The sequence below is a fragment of the Acinonyx jubatus genome, chromosome D1, assembly GCF_027475565.1.
Source record: "Acinonyx jubatus isolate Ajub_Pintada_27869175 chromosome D1, VMU_Ajub_asm_v1.0, whole genome shotgun sequence".
Taxonomy (NCBI): Eukaryota; Metazoa; Chordata; class Mammalia; order Carnivora; family Felidae; genus Acinonyx; species Acinonyx jubatus.
The window spans coordinates 99,536,184-99,550,431 of record NC_069390.1 but is presented as its reverse complement, the minus strand read 5'-3'; the positions used below and the strand labels follow the sequence as shown (position 1 = coordinate 99,550,431).

Genomic DNA, 14,248 nt, shown 5'->3' with positions numbered 1-14,248 from the left:
TCACCCAGTTAGGAAATGGGTCAGCAGGGACCCCAGCACACTCGCTTGAATTCAGTCCCGATGTTCTTTCCACTCGGCCACGTTGCCGCCTGGCAGTACCCTGAAGCAGAGGGGCAATCACCCTCAGGAACTCAGCTTCCTTCTGATCACAAGGTTTGTAATCTGTGGGAGAAGAGACGGAGCCTGAAAGGCAGGGACCCGGAGGCACGGATGGAGCCCCGGGACTCACAACAGTGAGCAGCAGTGTGGGCACGCCTGTCGCTCACTCTCCTCACCGGATCTGGAGAGCCCAGTACGTGCTCAACAACACCCAATCTCCCTGGACACTGACTTACTCCCTGTGTGATCGCTTTGTGTCCCATTTCCTCATCTTTCGAGAGGGAGTCACAATACTGATTTCACAGAGTGCTGCAAGGATTGCTGAGACATCTAATAGAGAAATGTGTTTCTTTTCTTCCTTCTCCCTCCCTCCTGCCTCCCTCCACCCCTCCTTCTACCCCTCCCTCCCTCCACCCCTCCTTCCACCCCTTCCTCCCTCCTCCCTTCCCTCTTTCCCAGAGTCCTCTCCCTCCCTTGTCCCCTCCTTCTTTCCTTCCCTCCTCTTTCCCTCCTTCCCTCCCTCACTTCCTTCTTTCCTGCCTTCCGTCCTTCCTTCCTTCTTCCTTCCCCCCTTCTTCCTTTCTTCCTTCCATTCTTCCCTCCTCCCCTTCGTCTTCCCTTCCTTCCCTCCTCCCCTCCCTCCTCTCCCTCCCTTGTCCCCTCCTTCTTTCCTTCCTTCTTTCCTTCCCTCCTTCTCTTTCCTTCCTTCCCTCCCTCCTCCCCTTCCTCTTTCCCTCCTTCCCTCCCTCACTTCCTTCCTTCCTCCTTCCTTCCTTCCTTCCTTCCTTTCTTCCTTCCTTCCTTCCTTCTTTCCTTCTTCCCTCCCTCCCTTCCTTCCCCCCTTCTTCCTGCCTGTCATCCTTTCCCTCTGTCTCTGCACTGTTTGGTAGCTTTGGACCCAAATAACCTGAATTGAGTCACTTGAGGAGCTTCAATTGTCTGCTGGTCCCTCACCCCTGGCCCACCCCCACTTCCTCCACAGAACACTCAGCTCTTTCCCTCCAGGCGATGTCCTCAGGGAAATGCTGGCCTCCCTTGCAGCCAGAGGCCAACAGGCCAGCCCAGCACAGGCCACGTGTCATTACACTGAGGGGCCCCCTGCACCGTCTCGTCTCTGGCAGAACCAACATTCAGACCAGGTGGGCTGCCCGCTGTGCCCAGCCTGCCATCGGGGAGGCCTTCTGCCCAAGGTCAGGCTGCAAGTTCAGACTGACCCAAGCTGCTGCCCTGCTTCCTCCTGCCACACCTGCGACCTGCCCAGAGAAGTCACCTAGTGCATGGTGACAAAGGCCCCCAAAGAGAGGCAGGGCTCAGAGCCAGTGCTCTGAGGGGCAGTGAGACTCCCCTCGTAGAGGGGAAGGGGCCACTCGGCCCCCAGCACAGTGACACCCCCTTCTCAGGGCCGGATGCCACCTCGGCCCTCTGCCCCCAGGTGCATCTGAGGGTAAATAATCCCCACCTCCGCCTGGGCTCCCGCCCCATCACCCGCCCTTCCCTGGACTGTACGAACTCCCTGGAGGTTAGGGGACAGTGGCTGTTTTCCTTTTGTTCCTCCTTAGATGTTCTGTTTGTTGAGCGAATTGTTTTCTTCCAGGCTCCGAGCTGGCGGCTGACACGGGCTCACCCGCGCTAATTAGCTAGGCCAGCTGGTGCGTTGGGAAGGTTTTTCTGTGCTCCTCGTATGCGTTTCCTTTTTTAAACATGATCAATACCCTCTCCGGCTGGGCTCCCTCACACACTCCCCATTGTTCTCCCGTTTGCATTGTGCCCTGGTCCTGGTCAAGGACTCAGGGAGCCTCAGAAGGCACGCTTTTCCCCGAGGCTGGCGCACAGCCTGCAGCCGGGGAGAGACCGCACAGCAGATGTGGCTCGACCTTCCCCTGCTCCCATGCCCGCAGCTTGGAGCAACTTTCAGTAGCTCTGGACGACAGCCCGGGGACGCCCAAGTGGATGCCGAACGGTTGGGTAAAGAGGAGAGATTGCTGTGTGGCTCCAAGCAGATCCCTTGCCCTCTCTGGGCCTCTCCTTCCTTGTTTGTGAAGGGAGGAGTCAGTTTCTAGTTCTCGTGTGAGTAGCCTAGGCCTGTAATTCTCAGATGTCTGAAAGGGGCATCCTGAGATGCGGACCCTTCTAGAGGGAGGGATATGAGGACAACATGCTCACTACAGGACCTCAGCTTGCTCCCCACCTCGGTCCTGAAGGAGGACAATGCAACCTTTTCTAGGTGGACACTCAGAGAGGCCTCAGCCCGACAGGGGCAGCCTGAGGCCTGACCCTCCCCTATGGCTGGTCCTGCCGTCCTCACAGCCCACTGGGGTCCACTTGCTTATTTCACACAAGAGACTCTGAGAAGATTCTCTGGCGTCCCCCCTTCTCCTAGTCATCCAGCTGTGGTGACTGGGTATGCCCTGGGTGCAGAAGCTGAAAAATGTCTTCAACGTGCTTTTGTTTTACACGTATTTTTTAATAAACAGATGCTAGTTCAAATACGGTTTTACTGACAACTCATTCTGGGGCTTAGCTTTTTTCTCCCACCTCCTTCAGATTAATAGTGTCTTCTGAAAATCACTGACAGACCAGGTGCTGGAGAGATTTTTCCCCTTTCTACCCAAGGTCATAATTTTTTCCCGTTTTCAGAAAGCAATGGTAATGATTTCTCATTGTTATGGAGAACTTAGTATGTGCCAGGTATTGGCACAAGGCATGAGCTATTTTGTTAATCGATACGATGCACTTATGACATCCTCATTTTCTGAGGCTCAGAGAGGTGAAGGAATTTGCCCAAGGTCACACAGGAAGCAAGCTGGAGAACCCAGAAGCAAGCCCTGGCCTTTCTGACCTCGAAGCCCCTTCTCTCTTGGATCTTCTCCTGGATGTCCTGTTTCAATGTCCCATCCCTGACTGCTAAGACTGTCATCACATCTGATGACAACATCAAAGAGGAGGGAAGACACTGGCCTCAATGTCAAGTCTAGGTTTCCAGCCCTGACTCTATGGTCTTGTACCAATTAAAAAACAAAACAAAACAAACAAAACAAAACAAAACAAAACAAAAAACCAAACACCCTCAAAACCCCAGTGAGCTCTCCAAGCTTCTGTTCCCTACTTCACAAAGATACCATGAAAATGAAATAAGATAATAATCATGAAAATGCTTTGAAAACTATAAAGCTCTCTCGGAATATCCAGTAAGGTATTTTGTGCTGACACCCGCCAAGACGGAGAACCACATTAATTCTCCAGGCATGGAAAAAGTCCTCCCCCGTCCCTTAGTAACGCCCGCCTCCAGGTCCCTGCCGTCAGCCCCGCTGCCCGTCCCACCCCCCACCCGAGGAAGTGTGAGAGGGAAGCCTCCCCACACCCCCCACTCGCCCCCGGCACTGGGCTCTGCAGCAATCTGCAGCTCCTTTACTCCCAAGGCTCCCTCTGGACTTACAGGAGCCTAGAGTGGCTGAGTCAGCTGCATTTTCTCCCGTCTCAGGGCTCCCTTAAACCTGTTACTGAAATTGGCTCCCTGGTACCCGCAGGTCCGCTTGCCATCCAGCAAGTCCCCCGGGGTGGCCCCATTAATCACATTTGCTCTCTCTCTCTCCTCTGGCTAGCTGGGAGGACAGCAGGTAGGTGAGCCGAGCGTCCGCAGGTGTGGGTTGCGTGAGCCTGTGTCTGTCCCCCAGGAGCGCGGGGACTAAGTTCTCCCGCAATAAAAGTGAGTTAGTTGCTGCCTTCCTGATAACCATAATCCATCCCACTTCTCCCAAGGAAGTGACAGCCCCCCCCCCCCCCCCCCCCCGGTGATGCATCTCCAAGACTGGGAGAAATCAGCTATTTCAGTCCCTTTTCTCGCAGAGGCAGACTCCCAGCGCTATCTCGCGGCGGCCTGCCGGGCCCCTCTCCCATGCCGTTCGCCAGTTCCCGGGCTCCCCAAGACCATCCACGTGAGTTTAGGAGCTGGAGAGACACCCCGGGCGGCTCTGCCGGGAAGCTGGCCCTCTCAGAGGTGGGGATATACTGGATGCTTTCAGGGGTTTCCAACCACTAAAGTTCATCCTGACAGAGCAGCCTGAGAGAGTCCGCCTCCCGCCCTCGCCCTCGGGGAGGCCTGGGGGCACACCCTGGAGAGGCCCTGCCACAGGCCTGCAAGGCTTCTTTGAAGTCCTAGGGGAAGTCCCTTGACTCTTGCATTGCATTCCATGATGTATACGTTTGTTTTCATGTACAAATGCTGAAGCCCACATCTTCAAGTAACAGGGGTGGTAGACTTGTTTATCCACGTCATCTGCCACTGCGTACCCCGGGAACACGAGCACTGAGCAGAGAAGCGCGTGAGATAAAGCTGCAGGACTCCTCCCCAGACTTCGGAAGAAGATCCCGCGTCGGTCTGCTCAGCTCTCCCGTCTTCTGTCCAGACGGCAGCATAACAGGGAGAACCGAAGAACTGGGGGAGCCACAGAGGCCACACCGGTCCACGGTGTCCGGCTGCTTCCAAATGTTTGTTGAGTGAATGCTTTTCCTTGTGGCCTTAGCTCCACCTGCCCATGGAGCGTCACATCCTAATCAGAGCCTTTTCCTCAGCTCGAACCCCGCTCCAGTAACAGCACAGGCAGCTTTATTATCCACCCACACATCATTTGCGCCTGCCTCGGAGAGTGGAAAGGAGCTTCTTTATAAGCTATGAAGGTCCTAGAAGAAATGACCCTGAGAAGTTTGGGGGAGAAGAGGCAATAGTTTTTTCCAATTCAAATTGTCTGAAGGGAAGGCCAGTCATGAGGAAAACTGATGTTGGGATTGAGCGGATGAGAAAAAGAGAAGTCGAGGGACCTTAGAAAATGAGAGTGAGGAGAATTCATTTGACCTAGAGGAAGCCTTTTTGGACGATCAAGGGGATCCCACCCAGACTGGACAAATAGGGCTAGCGGGTCCCTGGAGGAAGTCCCCAGAAGTCAGGCAACTAACTCCACATAGAACAATTTCAAGGCCCGTCCGTCCTGGAGACAGCGGGGCTGGAGCAGGCGATGTGGGGCAGCGTCCGCCAGCCCCCTCCCTCCTCCTCCTCCTCTATCCGCTACGGTCCCCAGAAGCTACCACTACAGGCGAGATAAATTATGGGACGCAAAGGCGCGACCTGATATAATATTTGCAGTATTTCTTAGACAGACAAGGGAAACATCCAAGTCTGTGATTTCGCTTGAGACAACAAAGCCAAACCTTTATCACACAAGCATACGCGGAAGCCAGGAGTGAGAGAGCTGTAAACATCTCAGAGCAGCTCAGCAGACAGCCCCGCATGGAGACACATTTCAATGGGGGTGGCCGGGGTGGGGAGGAAGGCTGGAGCTTGCCAAGTCACAGGGTTTTGATTTGCAGGGAGCGCAGGGTGGATATTTCAAATCATTTCTTTTTCATTAGTACCTAATCTCCCAGCTGTTCTCCGAGCCCTGGCTCAAATGCTGGGAAACAGTCAGCCTCAAATGTAAAAGCCACAGGGCTCCTTTAAATTATGTTGTCTTGCTACATTGGTGTGTCCTGTCAGCCCAAACTCCTGTACAGCTTCTGGGACAAGGGAATGTGTCTGATGGTGAATTTAAAGGAAAACGAGCCTTTTTTTTTTTTTTTTTTTTTTTTTTTAAATCAAGGCCACTTACAATTAAACATAGCTTGGGCTGTGGTCTTATTTGAAGGCTCAGGAATCCGTGAGGGAGGTTATTTTACAGCCGGATCAGAGTCCCCAGTCTCTTGCAACTGTCCAGGCTGTGAGGTCTGAAGTGACCATGAGCTTACGAGCATCAGGGGAAATGGAACCAATATCTGATGCCTGAATCCCAGATGAAACTTCATTCTATTCACATTAATCAAACGCTCTGTGATGCAACGGTACATTTGCCCGTTCATATAGATTAACTCATGTAGCCCCATGAAGCACCGAGTATTGGCCCCATGTTTCTCAGACGTGGAAACTGAGGCTTGGAGGGCTGAAGCAACCTTGCATAAGGATCCCACACTTAGAGATGGTGCATCAGGGTTTGAACAAAGGTTCCTAATGTCCAAACTTGAGCTTTTCTACTCTACCACTTTAAAAGGAGGCCTTAATCCTCTCTCCCAAAAATAAATAAACCTTTAAAAAAATGTAAAAAAAAAAAAAAAGCAGGAGTGGGGGCAGCGCTTGGATGGCTCAGTCGGTTAGGCATCCGACTTTGGCTCAGGTCATGATCTCGCAGTCTGTGAGTTCAGTCCCGCGTCAGGCTCTGTGTTGACAGCTCAGAGCCTGGAGCCTGCTTCCGATTCTGTCTCCCTCTCTCTCTGCTCCTCCGTTGCTCACTCTCTGTCTCTGTCTCTCTCAAAAATAAATAAAAATTTTAAAAAATGTAAAAGGAGGCCTTAATCTACATTCATGGGTTCACATATTCATTGATTTGTACACTCAATAAATATGCACCAGGCATCTGGGGACTCAAATAGGCCAGGCACTAGGGAGATACCAAGATGACATGGGCAAGTTCTCTGCACTAACAGATTACAGAATCTAGTGGAACTCACAACCTAGTCTTGAAATATTTATTCAACAAATATTAAACACTTAGTAAACAAACAGCTGGCCTGAGTGCACACAGTTCTCAAGCAACTGTTGTCACGTCCCATGGTTGCTACATTGCTATTGTTTTATGAGTGGGTTGCATCCTCTGCACTTGTCTTCAAGAAGCAAGGCAACCTCATGGTCCATACCCGGGAAGAGCCTTGTCCTGGATTCAGTCGGTCTGGAGCAAGGCCCAGATACTGTAGTTTTGCAGAAGCTCTACAGGTGAATTCATCCCACTGCCACCTGAGAGCCATTAAAACCCAAGGCTTGGGGGAAACACATTCCCTTGCGATCTAAATATAATTTTGCTTTTCTGGTTTTTAATCTATCATTTTGGGCCTTCATTAATTTTGGAAAATTAATTCTGGAAAAATTAATGAAGAGGGTTTTTTGCTTTTCACTTACGATGTCTTGTATTGTTACATTAAACAGAACCTCGGTCTTACCCCAGACCTTAGCTGGGTAATATTGTACATTGGTCAGGGGTTACGAGTCACTTGTTTGAAACTATGGTCATCGAATTGGCTTGACGTTGAGCTTAGCTCCTTCCCCACCCATAGCCTTCCCGAAGACGCTGTCTAGAAGAACTCACCCTTTGTCCCCCATTGCTTCTGGAAATCTCATTGATGCTGCCTCTGCAGACGCCCTGTCCGTTCAGAGGTGCCAAACCTATGCTCTGGTTCTGACACCTGCTCATCATCCCTTGCCTCCTTCTCTTTCATGCTCCTCACACCCAACTCCCACCTGCCGACCCCGCTCCAGTGACCTGTGACCATCAGGTCAGTTTGAGCCCTCTTCCCTTGGCCCTGCTTCCTCGAAAACCGAGACTCAGCTTAGCTCATGGGAGGTCAGGAATTTTCTAAGACCAGAATAATGATGAAGAGAAAAGGAAGAGAAAGGAGATAGTCATAACAGTCTTCTCTTTTCTCATCCCCATACACGCATATTTTGGTGCTTAGGACTGATAATTTACCATAGACCTATACCATCCTCCTCCTCTTCCTCCCCTTCATGCTTCTTCCCCTCCTTTTTTAAAAACATTTTTTAATGTTTATTTATTTTTGAGAGAGAGAGAGAGAGAGAGAGCAGGGGAGGGGCAGAGAGGGAGGGAGACAGAATCCAAAGAAGGCTCCAGGCTCTGAGCAGACAGCACAGAGCCCAATGAGGGGCTCGAATCCAGGAACCGTGAGATCATGACCTGAGCCGAAGTCGGACACTCAACCGACTGAGCCACCCAATTGCCCCTCCTTCCTTCTTTTTTGATTCTACCGATCATTTAACCCAAGACAGAGAATCATCCAGGAAAAAACAAAAAACAAAAAACAAAAAAACAGAAACAAAAACCAGAAACAGATAATCAGAGCCGAATTACTTTGTCCAATTCTTTCGTTTTGTAGACAACAAAAGTGAACCCAGAATGAGGAGTGCTTTTCCCAAAGGCACACGGCCTCACAGTGCCATTGGCTGGAGCCCAGAGTCATCTTTCTGAGGTACAAAGGAGAAGGCCGTGTGTTCGTGTCAAGGCCCGTGGTGAGCACACACCTCCAGATGGCCAGGGATGTGTCCACTCCCCGCTCCAGCCGCTCAGCCTTAATACCAGGACACCTTCTCCGGTAGAACCAAGTAGAAGACAAGGAATTCTGTGATGGGTCAGGCCTGCAGTGCCTCCAGGCAGCAGCCGGGTGTCAGCCGGGCGGCCGGGGGGTCATTAGCATTCAGGAAATATGACAAGCCTCTGCTCCCTGTCTGCTGCCGTGCATCATGTGTTGCTTTACACGACAGGAGTGGCCCCGGCTGCAGACGGGAATCAAAGGCAGGGCCATTCCTGCAGCTGCAGGTTAATAGTGGACGAATTACACACTTGGAAAACAGTTTTCCCCTCGATGCATTATCTGGACCATTTCAAAGCCCTTTGTCTGGGCTAAGCTGGCTGCGGGCGATGTTTGCAGGCTAGGGACTTGCAGAAAAGATGTATTTTCTGACAGGGAGAAGGTCACCCGGGCAGAGGCCATTACAATGTGCTGCGGTCGGGTCGGAATTTCCCGGATCCCGATCGATGTGGTCTCTGGGCATTACTCAAGCATTGGGATTAGAGCGCTGGCCAAGAAAATGCTCTTCAAATTGGACGACAAGTCACACGCCATAGAAAGTCACTCTCTCGTTTACCCTCAATCCTTCTGTGCCGAAGCTGGGGCCTCAGGGGTCAGCAAGACTTCAGGAGGTCAGAAGAGGAAACTCAACAGATGCGGTGCTGGGAGGGGTGGTTTGGTCTGGGGAACCTGAGTCTAGGGAGCTCCTGGCTCAGTAGACTGAGCTGGTAGAGGGATGTCGGGTCCCGGCCCCAGTTTTGCTCTGGACTCACTGATAACCCTGAAGAGGTCACTCAGTTTACTCATCTATAAAGTGGGACTAATGATACTTACTCACAGGCATCCTTGGTACTTCATGCATTAGACACAACAGATATAAAACCTCTGAAAACATTAAAGTGGTATTACCTTTTGGATGTAACTTTTGGAAACAAAAGTCTTCTTTGCCAAGCCCCTTAGAGGCGTGTAGATGGGAACAGAATGGGTTCTAATCAGTCCACCCAGCAACCCAGCCAAATTTAATATGAGCAAAAATAATGTGCACTAAGCTCAAAACTATGGGCATTGCTTCCAGTAGTTGTTCCCAACGTGTTGGCCCAGTCTTGGGAATTGGCCCATCTTGTGCAGCCCATCTGCCTTGAGCTGCGTTTTCCAGAGGCAAGCTGACCCCCAAATCCAGCCCTGATTTTAGGTGGTAGTGAAGTTGGGCTAACTACCTGTAAGATTTCCTGATTTCAAAATGCTGCAAACCTGGGCTTTTGTGGTTTGAAATCACACTCTTGATCACACAGATGCAATGAGCTGCATGTGCTCCAGGAGATTCGGAACTGACGGACTCATTTAACACCTCACAAAACACACTTAGGCCCCAGAGAATGCTTTGCCCTGTCCAGGGTTTCTATCCACAGGGATGTGGGGACAGTGGGGCACAGGTGAGAAATGCTTTTGTTATCACGTCTTAATAGCCAGCTAGCTCATTGTCCATCAGGACCCCTTGTCCCCAGGCTGAGCATATTGGACTCCGGTCCATGAAGTGGGACAGGTGCCGTGGTTTGCACAGCCACAGTCCCACCCTTGCTTTCTCCTTCCTGGACAGTTGCCATTTCCATGCAGTTCTCTGGGTCCCATCCTGTTCTGTGTGATTCCAGTCTCCCATTCGTGGACACCTCCTTTGCTTTTGACGGTCACATCTGGTCTACCCAAACTTCGGACCATCAGCTCTCCTTGAAGAGTTCTGTCTCAGGTCCATCCTATCTGCTCTGTCTTCCCAATCTATACCCTTGGTGGTGATCAGAGGGGTGCAGGCCACCCTCGCCCACTATAGAGTGTTTACCGAGCACCTTCTGGTGCCATTCTGCCATTCTGCCATTGCCTTCTGTGGTGCTGGGACCCTGAGACAGCTCCTTGGATTGTGGATGTCATGACACCATCACATCACAGAATGTTCTAGCAAGAAGAGCCTCTAGATCTCACCTCATTAGCAGTAGAACCCTTTCTTCTGGTGAACTACCACACAAAGCCATGATACACAAACTAGCTTTTTTAAAAGGTGGGGGTTCCTCTGGTCCAGGCAGACTCCTGAGCTCCACCCATTTCCCCAGCGACCTCTGGGTCCTTAGAGTTCTAGCTACTCTACTGAGCCCCACTTGAAAGCCACCGATGCAGCCCACTCTCTTGATTTGGCACATAAGGAGACAGAGGCACGGAGAGGTGAAGTGACTGTTGGCTGAGTCACACAGCTGTGGGCGGTAAAGCTGGGATTCGTGCCTGGAGCGCTCACCTAAGTCCCAGCTATTGTCCTGCACTTCCTCATTCTCTTCATCTCCTTCATCCTCATCGTCATTCTCTTCTTTCTTTCTTTCTTTTTTTAATGTTTGATTCATTTTTGAGAGAAAGAGCATTGAGTGGAGGAGAGGCAGAGAGAGAGAGGGACAGAGGATGAAGCAGGCTCTGCACTGACAGCAGAGAATGTGATGTGGGGCTCGAACTCACGAACCGTGAGATCATGACCTGAGCTGAAGTCAGGCGCCCTTCGTCATCATTATTTTCATCAACCACAGTTAACGTTGTGTGCTAAACCACTTCCTTTTGTGACTATGGGCAGCTCTGTGCGTTATCTGCCGGGCCCACTGCGGTGTCTGTTCCAGAGACGAGAATGTGGTACAGTTAAGGAAAAATGGTAGAGTTAGGGAGAGACCCAGACTGAGAGGCAGAGACCTTCCCTAGCTGCCCAGTCCGCCTACCTGCTAACTGCATAAGCTCTTCGGGCCTCACTTTCCTCATCTGTGAAGTGGGAGGAGCACCCTCTACTTTAGAGATTGGTTTTGAGAGCCCAGGGAGGAGGCATCTATGGAAGGGCTTGGCACGGTGTCCCATGTGCAGTGGGTGCCCCCACTAAGTGCATTCAGTTCTGACGGGAGGCCCGCAGGGAACCAGCGTGAGGAAGTTCTGCTTTGCCTGAACAGAGTGGGCATTTCCATCAAAATAAACTCGGTGTCTTTGCTCTGCATTAACGCTTTCTCTGGCCGCTCCCGTGGCCTTGGCTAAATAAATAAACAAACAAACAAACAAACAAACAAACATGAGATGGGGTGAGAGGTGGGAGAAGGGATGTGGCAAAAGACAAAGAAAGAGAGAGGGAGATTGATTTCTGGGCAGAATTTATACCTTTTTGGCTTTTTCAAAGGTAAATGAATAGATTGTTGTTGTTTTTCTGCCTGCCGCTGAGAGTATGCGTGCGCCTCTGTTATGTATAGACCCTTTTAAAGGCTTCTGGAAGCAATCCCTAACATTTTCTATAGGTGCAGACAGATAATTGAATGCTTTCAAAGACCACTGTGAGGCAGGGAAAGTTCAATTTTGCTGTGTGCCATTGCCTGCATTGACTGAGCGCGCCGTGTGTGTGTTTTCCTGGGGAAGCTGAATTTCTCTTTTGCTTTTCTTCCCACCACTGCCCCTTCACCCCTGTCCCCCCATCTCTGATGAAGCACTTAGACAGAGGACAAGAAACAATCTATATTCGCCCCGAAGTCACACCAAATAAACACAGCCAAACCTCCCAGCCACATCTCTGGCTGCCAATGAGAAGTGCTGTCTCTGTGCTCCCGGGCCTGACGGACAGGGGGGCCTTTCTGCTCGGCTACTATTAGAGCTGCCGCGGCAGAAGCCCAGGCAGCTCTGGGCGATGGGGGGTTCTTGTTTTAATTTGTTGCCTGTGCAGCCAGAACAAAGCGACATAGGGAGAAAGGATGGGGGGATTCCCTCCTGCTGCTGTTTCTCTCCACGACAGCCATCACGTGTGTGTGTGTGTGTGTGTGTGTGTGTGTGTGTGTGTGTGTGGTGCAGGGGCTGCAGCCTGAGTGTGCCTGCTGTGTAGAACAAGAATATGCTGTATCCGCAGTAAAATGTTCCCTTCAGGGCATGAAGACGAGACGGACAAGGGTTTGAGGCAAGGAGGTAAAGAAAGCCCACCCCTCCAGATTCATGGCAAATGCGATTAACATTGACCATCACCTTTACGGGAGATCCTCACCTTAGCTGTCACAGCTACCCCTTCTCTTTGTAGATAAAAACCTGAGGCTCAGAGAGGTTGACTGAATTACCTAAGGTCTAGCCCAACTGGCTCTAATTTCAGCATGATTTCTAATAATATATTTGGCATGCCCACTGTGCTTGTGGGGTACAGCAGAAAGAGAATCTCTTAGGGTTTCCGATCCAGGCACTGGGGACGATTCAGCAAGATGCTTCCTCCTGGCAGATGGGTACAGGGCAGTGTGCCCTTTCTGGAGGTTTAAGGAAGGAACGTCCCCTATGTTCCCATGGCGTCACTGTATGACTCTACTCCGATCTACCACTCAGGGAGCACCCACTCTGTGCCAGGCCCTGGACCAAGAGCCTATGCACATATTCCTTCTATCCTCAGGCTCTACCTCAGAGAATGTAGCACCTGCTACCAACCAATAAGGGATCAGGCGGGGATTCTCACCCAGGTCCATCCCTGAAGCCAAGTGGCTTTATCTTCTCCAGACATGTGAACAGGAAAATTCCCTCCCTGAGTTCAAGCCCACCATGTGAGGTCTTAGTTCCAGCCTGTCCCACTGCTGCTCCTCCCAACTGGACTGAAATGGCACTTGTCCCGAGCTACATTTCTGTGTCCTGAGCAGCACATTGGAATATTCGGAAAATGCTGTTTCCTGGCTTTCTGTGGTCGATCTTGCTTCCCCACTTGGAATGCAAACGCCCCAAAACAAAGCCCCCAGGGCCAAGAAGTTTGAATTTACTTTTTACTCTTCACCAAGAGTCTCCAGCAACTCCATATGGAGCACTCACTATATTATGCTGAGTCTCCAGGTGTTATTTATACAACCCTCACGTTAGACACAGGAGGGAGGGATTGCAATAGCCATTGTACAGACGGGAACTCAAGGCTCAGCCATGTTGCATAACTTACCCAAGATCAAACACATAGAAGTCTTTAAACCACATTAGAACCCAGTGCCCACGCTCTACTTACGGTTTAATGCCTCGTTGTATGTGCGGTGCAAATGCCTTTCCCCGGTCATGTCATGCTGCATCCCATTATGCCCCGCCCTAGTGATCAGAGGCGTCTAGTGCACCAGGATAGTGCCCCCTAGTGATCAGAAGCATTTAGTGCACCAGGATAGTGCCCTTTCCTGGTTCCCACAGGCAGGATCTGTCAAATCTGCAATGAGGATGTGCTGTTCAATCTTGGGGGTTGGGAGCTGACATACCCACTGTTTGGAGAGTTCTGAAGTGAGCTTTCCTTTGTCCACTTCTTGTCATCCTCGAAGACAGTAGGGGTTCAGAGTTTAAGCTCTGGAGACAGAAGGTCTGGGTCGGAATACTAGGTCTGCCACCTAAGTGTGTGACCTTGGGCAAGGTAATTGACTCTTTAAGATTTGGTTTCCTCATCTGCATTGTAGGAATAATAATAGTATGTACCTCATACAGTTATTATGTGAATAAAGTGAGCTATACATTTAGAATACTTAGAACAGTACAAACCCTGAATAAATAGCAGCTAATATTACTGTCAACATTCTATAGAATCATAGATTTTATATCTAGAAGGAGCCTTCAAAGCTAACTTGTTGGCCTAACACCTTATCTTTCGGCAAAGAGAGGATTTGTAATCAGAAGACATGGATTTAAATCCCAGATCTACCACTTATTACTGGTATCTATCACTTTGGACAACTTGTTCAATTTCTTTGAGCCTCAGTTTCTTCAAATGTTAGCAAAGCGCTATAATAATATGCTTATTTTAGAGGATTGATCCTCCCATAGGGGATCCAGGGCAGGGATGTATAAAAGGGCAGATGTCATTTTATATTAATATTATTTGATTATACATAAAGACAAGTAAGACTCAGAGAAGTTAAGTGGTTTACCCAAGAAGAAACAGCTCACTTATCAAGATGGCATCAGCAACTAACCAACATGCGAAGAAGTTTCTACCATCATG

The 14,248-nt window shown here is 50.3% G+C and overlaps 1 long non-coding RNA gene across 1 annotated transcript in view; it reads right to left on the bottom strand.

Moving 5' to 3' along the window:
* LOC113593143 (uncharacterized) overlaps positions 1-14,248 on the bottom strand; it is a 244,706-nt gene that overhangs the window by 15,935 nt on the left and 214,523 nt on the right. The gene's annotated exons all lie outside the window — the stretch shown is intronic.